Consider the following 10,138-nt stretch of genomic DNA (forward strand, 5'->3'; position numbering starts at 1 on the left):
GTGTGTAATTGAGCTGGTGTAAGTTGGCCCCTATCAACTTCTCCCTCTCTGTAGTCTCTGAATTAGGTGGAGAGTGGCCCCATGGGGAGCCATTGTTTGAACAGCAGCAGAAGACAAACAAGACCGCCACCGCACACAGTGACTCCCCAGGCAACACTTAGAATGCTGCAGTCATTCATTGAACAGCTCCTGAATGTGCACGCACACATATGCACCCCCAACATTTGCATATGCTTATCAATGCATATAGGCACAAATAAAAACAATGAAACAGAGAATATTGTAATGTAGGCAAAGCAGTTCATATTTGATTAATTGAAAGGATGTGCAGGTCTACAAGCAAAACATGGACAATGTGTGCACACACATGCAATGTTACACCGCAGTGCTTCCTAGTAAATAGAGCAAAACCACAGATCCAGGGGAAAAACAAGGGCACACATGTTTACACACAAATTGCCCCCCAAGGACTTACTTAGCTCAGTTTCTGAAACAAAAGGCCTCAGCATGTTAGATTACACAGTGTGCGCGGATATTCCCTTATGCATGTTTACTGACACCTTAATAACTGCTACTGTCCTGGGGCCTCTAACTAAATGAACCAAAAAGATTCTACAAAGCAGAGAAGTGAAGGAAAGATTTCTATCACAAACCCATGCTAGAATCAAAAAAATGAAATCAGAAGAATTATCAGTTTTTTCAACATTATTTTTTTACTATGTTTCAATTAGAGAATAAAAATGAAAAGATAAGATTTTTTTTTTTTACATGGTTAAAATATATTTTTAAAATTATTTTGGAATATTCCTGTCATGATTGGAGTTGTTTCTAGACGACCCCAGTGCAGAACCAGAGAAGCTGGGAGGATGGTGAAAAGACGATTTAAAAGGAAAACAGGATGACAAACCACAGGAAGAAGAATCCATCAGTGAGTGACAAATAGTCAGGAGGAGCTTAAATCCTGGGGAGTTGATTACTGAGAAGATGCAGGTGGGTGATTACACACAAGGTACAGCTGCAAGAGGCGACAAAAAGGCAGATAGGCTGAGGAAAACAAACATAACCAGGGCTAGAACTCATCCAAGGAAATGAACAAATGAAATATAAGAATACACTATGAACTGAATACAAAGAAGTGATCTGAAATAGTGAGATTTAGGCAGAATGTCAAGTCATGTTTATTTATATAGCACTTTAAAAACAGGTGTAAAACTGCACCAAAGTGCTTTACAGGAACAACAATAACATCAAAAATATAAGCACAGATGAAAACTAAAACCAAAATATTCCCATATTTGTGATCATTTCAACTCTCGTATTGAAATCCACTCTTGTCTCATTCCAAGGATCCCCCCCATAAAACATATTTTTTTGTTGTTGTTTTGATAAAACAAATAATGCAGTTGACTTTTCCCCAAATGGTTTGTCATTGGTGTCAAACTCAGCCATCTTCTTATGAACTTTACAGAAAGGGAACAACAAACAACAGCAACAGGCCAAAGGCAACACACTGGACGTGATGACAGCGACAAAAGTTGGACATTTTTCAACGTTCACATGCTGAATGTCTATGTGCACTACCTCAAAATTTCATATGCATGACTTTTGCTGGTTGCTTGGCTGAAGGAGGGCAAACAATTGTCGTCTCATCTTGGAAATTAGTGGAGATGTGTGTTGGGCGCTTCAGTCTTTAACGATGAAATCAGAATCAAGAACTCAGAATATTTACTTGTTTCACATTTAAAAAGGCAGCGAGTGCCGGTCTGCTCTTCACGTTGACCCAAACTGCTTTGAAGATGATTAAATCGCTCCCCCCCGCCCCCCAAAGGTTACAAACTTTAACAACATACATAAATTCCAGATTGGTTTACTTTCAGTTTCTCTCTTTTTCCTCCTCATTATCTCCTGCCATAATAAAACTTTTTCTCTGTAGAGAACTTTTTTTTTTTTTTTTTAGATCATAAATGTTTTATAGGGGTCATAAAGGTTACAACATATAAAGCCAGCTCCTCCGAGCTTACACTGCGGCGCTCTACAACCATTTCAAAAGAAAGGCGTTCAGTCAGGGAGAGAATTACTGTGATCCATCCACTTGTCTCATCTTACCAACGTTATTTTCTCTAAACGTTCTTTTGAATTTCTCGTGCGTTTCATGCCGCCCTTCATGTAGAGTATTTCTGCCGATGGCTTGGAAGAAGAGAATCCTAATGACAGAACTTAAGGAGAAGAAAGCCAACTCAGACGTTGTAATATGATTCTTTATTTAGTGTCCAGCTTTAGATGGCGCAGGTATTGCTTTGAATTATAGTCTAAAGTGTATGGATGTGTTCCAAGGCTTTCAGTGCCACATTAAAGCACAAGGATATTCATTGTTATGTACCGTGGGCAGATATACACCACACTTTCTTTTGTGAGTATCTCCATCTATTTTTTCCCCCGCTACAAATAAGGAAATAACTTCCACGTATTACATGGAGCTACAAATGGAAGATGACAGTCATTCAGTCGAACGGGGCGGCAGCCGACTCCTTCTCTCCAACCTATGCAGCAAGCTGTAAAATAACAAGTGAGCAAACAACAAGAGAAATAAATGACTTTCTGGACAAAGGCGGCAGGAAAGCAGAAAGCATTTCTCCTGAGGCTAAGGGGGGGGAATGAAAGCGAGATGGAGAGCTGGAGGAGGGGAGGGGATACATCACCTTGTGCAGCGCTCCATATAATTTGCATGGTTTATACTCTCCGAGGCCCCCACCATGCAAATGACTCATAAAACAGAAATAGAGAGACTTTGGAGCTGGTGTCAGGAGTGAATTTATATATGATTGCCAGGCGGGCCCTCTGTCCTAAATCATTTTCAATTAGATGACACTTTCAATATCGCGCAACTGATTTAGAGATATTAAAACTTCTTCTGCCTTATTCTCTACAGAGTTGCAGGCAGGCAAGCTTATCAGCCGCCCTGCTTACCTCCTCCCTCTCCTTTTTTCCCCCGTTTCATCCGTGTTTTCTCATCCTTCTCCGCTTAAAAGGTGCGTGTCAGAGGGATTTCTTAAAGGAAGGATTCAGCTCTTCAACGGGTTAAGGGCCCCCTCGCCACACATATGAAATGAGGGCGATTTGAAACTCATTTGAAATTCACCATGTCATTGTCTGAGCTGGCATTTGCAGAATTGAAAGAGAAAGGAATGCAATATGAACTGGGTCTTGAAATACTATTCAAAACGCCTGATATTTTGTCTTGTCACATTATAACCACAAACTTTAAGGTATTTTAGTGGGATTTTGTGTGATAGATCAATGCAAAGTGCCGCATTCAGTTGTATCTCTATAAACTAGACTATAACTGAAAAGTCCATTTATTTCATTAACTCAAGTTACAAAGTGAAAGACATTATGTAGATCAATTACGCTATTTTTATTTTTATTAGTTATGATGAATTTTCTGCCTAAGACTAATGAAAACGGGGGCTTTAATGAGGATAAACCTTAGAATATTACGTCAGACCAATAAAAAATATCACAAGACTTAGTGAAAAATGTGTTCTATACCTGCTTAAAGATTATCTTCGATAGATAGCTTTAATCTCACCGATGAGCTACATTGGAACACATTTTAAATTGTCTAATGTGCCTTTAATGTTAAGCAGAAGCAAAAACAATTAGAAATTTTCACCTAATAAAAAACTGAAAAGGTGTAGCATCAAAATTTCTGACAGTTTCTTATTACAAAACAGCTCAAGCTCAATCTGACTTGAGCCATTTTAACAGATTCATTGGTCTAAGACAGTTTACTGTAGGAAGTATCAGTTGGACACTAGCCCAGTAGTGGCTTGGAGGGAACCGCTTGAGTCTGTGGTCACCAAAAAGTATTTTTGACCTAGCAGGCCAACAATGGCGCAAGTGTGAACATCGGCTCAAAGTCGCTTCTTCCACTGCCCACTTAAAATGAACTAGTTTGTGTCAGTCTATTGCAAAACCCCAAAAATATCTATTACTTTTTTTGGTTTATGTGAAAAATTTGAAAGGAAAACAAAACTTTTTTAAGGAACTGTATTTGGGTTATGATGACACAGAACTGGCTTAACTTCACCAAACGTAAAAGTTTCACTGCACTTATTCTGCCTCTTCGCTGTCACCTTCATCCACTCCATCTTGCTCACACGATATCAAGACGAGCCTTGATCCTGAATCTCTTTAAATTGTTCCCATTCATTCGCATTCCTCTCGTGCGCCCCTCTCGACCTTTCTCAAGGCTGCCTTTTTAAGCATTCATTGTGGCGCTCTTAACAGCTTTGCTACATCTGCCCTCGCTATTTTGTACACCCTCCGAGTTAAAAGGTAGCCATTTTAACAAAGTGCACCTCGACTTCCCGTCTTCATCCAAACCTCTCTCTTCAAGGCAGAAAGTCTGAGTGAAACTGACAGAACGGGATCCATATCAAAAAAACTTTTGTCAGTAGCGGCAACGGCGTGCGCCTTATCTCGTCAACACCGCTCAGAACACACAGTCCATTCGGAGGCAATAAAGACGGTATCTTAATGGACGCGCACTAAGAGAATGTCCCCTCTGTAATGCATCTAAATGACATCTCCACCCTGCCATCATCGCAGTCTGTTCACATTTGGTCTAAGCGATACCCACACCCACTCTCACCCCCTCCAACCTTTCAGGAACAATAAAACCGAGGCTTAGATGGACATCTCCCATACCTACACTTCCCTCTACATGCTGCCCTCCACCTCCTTTTCCTCATTTCATTCAGCCTCCCTCTTGCTCCATCTCCCCCCACATTCAACCACCCTCACATCCCCCGCCTCCCGCTTTTCCATCTCCCTCCTCATCTAAACACCGGGTGCCCTCCCCCCTTCTCTTCTCCTTGCGTCCTCGATCTCTCCCTCCATCCGTCCTCAACGTGATCGTGTGCGAGGTCGGTACTGCTGACACGCCTGGGCAGGGCTGATAACGTGGGGAGCTGAACAATGGGGGGAATATTGTAAAGCCTAATGGAAAGGAGCTAGAGGTGGTGGGATCAGGGACATAAATCAGGGCGCTTGGCACTGATGGGACTTTTCAGCAGCAATAAGAGAAGTAATACCTCTTGGAGAACCACAGCCGTGGATAGAGGAGGGGACCTATACTCCTTACCACGTCTCGGATCAGGAAGGAAAACACACATATGCAATTTTGCAGACACACACACACATGTACCGATTGTTAATGCCTCCAAAAGGGAGATTTAAAATGTGGAAACACAAGGACACAACCTATGTGTACTTTCTGAAGGACTATGTTAAGCAGGAGCTGTGTCAATCTCCCTAGGGACAGATGAGGTGGAGGGGGGGCTGGCACCAGTACGCCGCTGTGTTTGATAACCGGCAGGGATGGATGAGTCACATTTTACTTTTATGGTGTTCTGCTATTCACTGTGCAAAGATAATGGACGAAGCCACTTAGTAATCAGAGGTGGAATTAAAGAGCTTCTCTCATCTCCATTCTGACTCACTACAAAGCCTTTCTTATTCCATCACTCCTTCCACCCTCTTTTTTTTTTTTTTTTACCCTCACCTGCCATCATTTCTAATTATCTGGCAATAAATGAATCGCTTTCTGCATTCGCCAAAGAAGGTGCTGCGTGCGCTGTTTTATCTGACCCAAAGCTTGAGCGAGGGTGTGAACAGTCTGCAGAGTGACAACTTGTGTTAGCGATGAAAGGCAAGGAGAGGCTGGTTTTACATGATACTGTCTGCTGCCAGCAGTGGGGCTGCTACAGGATTTGAGTCTGCTATTTAAACATTTCAGAAACAGAAAGGTGTTGTGGGGATTGTTCCTGTGCTGTCACACTCAAACTTTGTGCAGTCAGAAAGTTTCAGTTTTGTGTTCAGTGTTGGTTTATGTTGGCATTGCTAGACCAGACTTAAATTTTGCTTTTCTTTCTGAGAAGCAAACCCTGACGAGAACAACAGCGCCTTGCAAAAGAATTCAGTTGGTGCAGTTCACAAGCCTGATCATTATGGAAGAAGAAGAAAGTCAATAAGAAGTCCTGTAAGGAACAGCAAACCTGGGAAAATGACGTGTTCTGGTTAGAAGAGACCAACATTTACCAAATTTTAGGCCACACATCACTCTGAACGCAGACTGTGAAAAATGGTCCAACAGCATCATGCTGGGGAAAACACACTAGTAGCTACAGTTGTACCGTTTTTGAAAACTATGAATAATTTTCCTTCTATTTCACAACCAATTATTATGTTGATCTTTACATAAAAACCCAACAATAGCATAGAAGGTTTTGGTTGTACCAAAATGATTTTTAATCCATGGTTATGGATATTTAATCCATAGCCTTACATTTTGGCTATCCGAGCTGTTTGGTTATGCTTAAGCAACTAAAATTAATAAATGAAGAAAAGACGATGTTGAGTTTGTGAATCTCTTTTGTTGTTGGGTAAAAAACAGTTTTTTGATTCTTGGCAACTAACTCCTCATACTCTTAACCTGATTGTAATGCAGGTTTTATGAATTAATTTTTAGATCAGCTACATTTATGTATTACCCAGAACATCACATTGCTGAATAATTTAGATTAATTTGCTAGAGACATTAGTTACTGAGCTTAATAATAAAAACATAAGGCCATTATTAAACCGTTAGCTAAATGAATAGACCAAGTGCAACAGAAGCCAATATGCAATATAAAGAACAATCACCGTGTGACAATGGGCAGTGTTGTTAGTTTCTGTTTGGATATCTGAGCACAAGGTCTGAAAATAAAATGCGGTGCAGTAAGGCATCCCTCATGGTCTGTAACGCTCAATTAATCATTCCCCTCAAGTCATATCCTCCATGCCGCCACAGATAAGAGCGTTGTATAGAAGAGAGGCTGGAAAAGAATCGAATGTGGTGGAGAAAGGGGGAGGGGTCCGGGGGCGACCACAGACCTGCTAAAATAATAAGCTGCTTCAGAGCCACGTGGAGGGAGGCCTTGGTGAGATGGGACATGCTGATTAAATTAAAGGCTCATTAATCAGCCCTTGACCATGACTTCCTCATTCCTCTTGTTCAGCCTGCACTACTGACTTCCAACATTTTTTTTCCCCCTCCTCTCCTTTCGGCTTCTCTCTTGCCAAGTGGGGGAAGCCCCCCAAGGAAGGGTCAGGGTTAAGAGTCAGCAGGAGAGTGGGGATAAAGGGGCAGAAGGAACTGGCAAGCTTTTACCCCTGATTTGCCTGGAAAAACAGATATCTGGCCTCCTGCTATATTGGCTGCCTCCAGATGAAAGCCAGAACAACAGAGGGCACCTGATTGGCGGGCGCCAACCGCATACGCACGCTCTGTCTGGCTCAACCAGAATCACACAGAGCCTTGTTGCTGCAATTTGGCTAAAGATCTGGCAGCTGCTCCACTAATCTGTCAGCCCAACTGGTGCTGAAGAGGATCGAGGAGTAAATGAGCGCTGGCTGTAGGCATGAGTAGGTAACACTTTGATGATGGAGTGGTTCAGGGAGCCGAGAGCCTGTGTCATAATGGCGGTGATTATGCTGAGGTCATTAGAACATACACATTACATCATGGCTGAGCGTAAGGGGACCCCCGCCCCACAAGTTTACCTTAATGGAGAAAAATGGGCTTCTTCCCATTACAAAAGCCATCACTTAGTCAGTCCGATTATCGATCAATCAGTAAATCAAAGTTGTCCAAAAAGAAAATGATCCGCTCTTGGTGTCTTTCGACGCACTTAGTGGAGAATAACATTCTGCTTTCATTGGGGCTCAATTAATTAGTCAGTTAGCTCATTAGTACTAGAGCCAACACTGAAATATTAAATAGTAATTTATTTTTCTTTCCTCTGTCTATGGTAATGATTCATATAACTTATGCTTTAGGTAATTTGAGTTTATCACTGTTAAGAAAATAAATTTAAGATAACCTAGTTTTAAAACTTAACATGTCTTGATTCAAATGGCCTAAATTGTGGTTTTAAAATCAGTAACTTATTCTGGCCTATTGACCTTTATGTTACCTGTAGTTACAGCAGATGGTTTGCTAGGATCTTTTGAACTGCCTTTTATCTGTGTGGGAAAACAATACAGTGGAAGTTGTAGCTTTTCACACTCATCTGTGAAAAGCCGTAAACACGGCAGGAGTTCCTGGCTTTAGAGAGGGTCAGAGATAGCTCCTGGATTGGATGAGCAAAGATACGCCTTATTTTAATAAATTAAAGATAAGAATACGCCTTTTACTATAAAACTTTCCACACAGAAGTAACACATTAGATTTTGCTCTTGCAACTTCTCCAAAGACGTCTTTGCTTTTTGTTTGTCGTTTCCATCTTTTGTCTTTTTCTCTCTCAGGTAAATTCATGTGTTGTTTGTGCTCTGAGGTTTCTGATGTTATGTGATGTGTTTGTCTGGTGATAGTATGCATCTGTCTTGAATAAATGCTGATTATTGTGACGCTGTTATCTGATCTCAGTCTTTGCGCACAGCATTTTTCTGAACCCGGGCGTAAGAGAGGATTTAACGAGTCAAAAGGTTTTTAAAGTTCAAGAATTTTTCCTCTCTTAAAATCACCTTATCATGTGTTCAATAAAGTTTGAATAAATTAGGAAAAGAAGACAAATCACATTGTAGGAACTCAGTTTCATTTATGTCAGATATAATCTGATTCGAGGCAACAGTGGAGAGGAAAACTCCTAATAAGGAGGCAGGAACAGCCAGCAGAACCTCAGCTGCTGTCATATTGTGTCTTATTTAACCATGTACGCAGTTCTTTCAGTTACACCAGACATTTATCCTGTTTAAAAAAGAACAATAAGACATAAAGAAAAAATGAATGTGTTTTCTAATGGAAGGAAAGGAAAACATCAGGAGACCCTACTCCCCAATGGAGCTGATCGCAAATGACGTCACCTTTGCTCATTAATATTTATAGGCGGTTGCCTGCATGTTCGAACAATTAGAGCACAAACAGAACGACGACATCTGAAATGATTATAACTTTGGAAGATGACGAAGGTCCTGGGAGCTTCGCTCGCTTCAATATGTTTCAATAGTGAAACATGGTGTACCGCCGCTTCAATGTTGGTTGAAACGTAAAGGACTCAAAGTGAGTGAAAAGAAGACGGTGTTGGTAGAAACCACTCGCTAGTACAAAGTTATCTTGGCCTACCCAGCCAGGAAGACAGGTGTCAAACTATTGATTTATTAATGCATTGGAATAATTTTTTTTCTCATTGAATATCAATTCAGAATCATTTCAGATGTTGACATTCTGTTTGTACTCTGTCCAAACATCTGGGCAACTTGCGCATTTATGAATATAAATGAGCAAATGTGACGTCATGTCTGATCAGTGCCATCCTGTCAAGGCTGCGGTCATCATCAAAATGACAAAATGCAGGATATTTACCTAAATAATAGTCGAAATATAAATTTTAGCTTCAAATTGAAGTTGTTTTCATGAAAAGGGTTATTCTTTATTTTTATAATTTTTTTGATGAACCTGTTGGAACAGTTGGCAGCGTTTGTTGTCTTTACGCCACCATTTATGCACTTATCACAATAACTTACTTCTTTCCCATAATTTCATCTGAGGTTGAAGTGGAGAGTTTACACAAATGATTGCAACCAGATCTGAACAGCTGGGAAAACAAAACCCCAATGCGCAGTAGATACCTTTATTTTAATCTCCCTCAAAGGTTTTAGTGGAGGGCAGGATGTAAATAGAAAAAAAAAAAGGTAGTACAGATCCATCCATACATTCTGCACCTTGCCCCATGTGAACCCCGTCAGTATAAGTTGATAAATTGAACAGGACTCCCCTGACATCTCTGACAGCCTCCTTTTCATTCCTCCGTCGGCCCCGTCGCTCGCCCTTCTCACGCCGCGCCGAGGAAGAGGGAGGAAGTAATAGGATCGCAGGGCTACCTGACCCCCGGCACGTGAACAGCTGTGGCACACAAAGCAAAGAGGGAGCAGCCACTTAAAAAGGAAATGGAATGAGCACGGTGGAGGAACAGACTGGGAAGGTGGGAGCATAAGAGTGAGACAGAAAAGTGAAGAATGACGATAAGGAGCGCATGGAAGAAGAAAAAAAACAAGTGCCCAGCCATGTGTGAAAGACATAATTGAAAATGTC

Source organism: Poecilia mexicana, unplaced genomic scaffold, assembly GCF_051168715.1.
Source record: "Poecilia mexicana isolate PSO_F unplaced genomic scaffold, ASM5116871v1 scaffold_1, whole genome shotgun sequence".
Taxonomy (NCBI): Eukaryota; Metazoa; Chordata; class Actinopteri; order Cyprinodontiformes; family Poeciliidae; genus Poecilia; species Poecilia mexicana.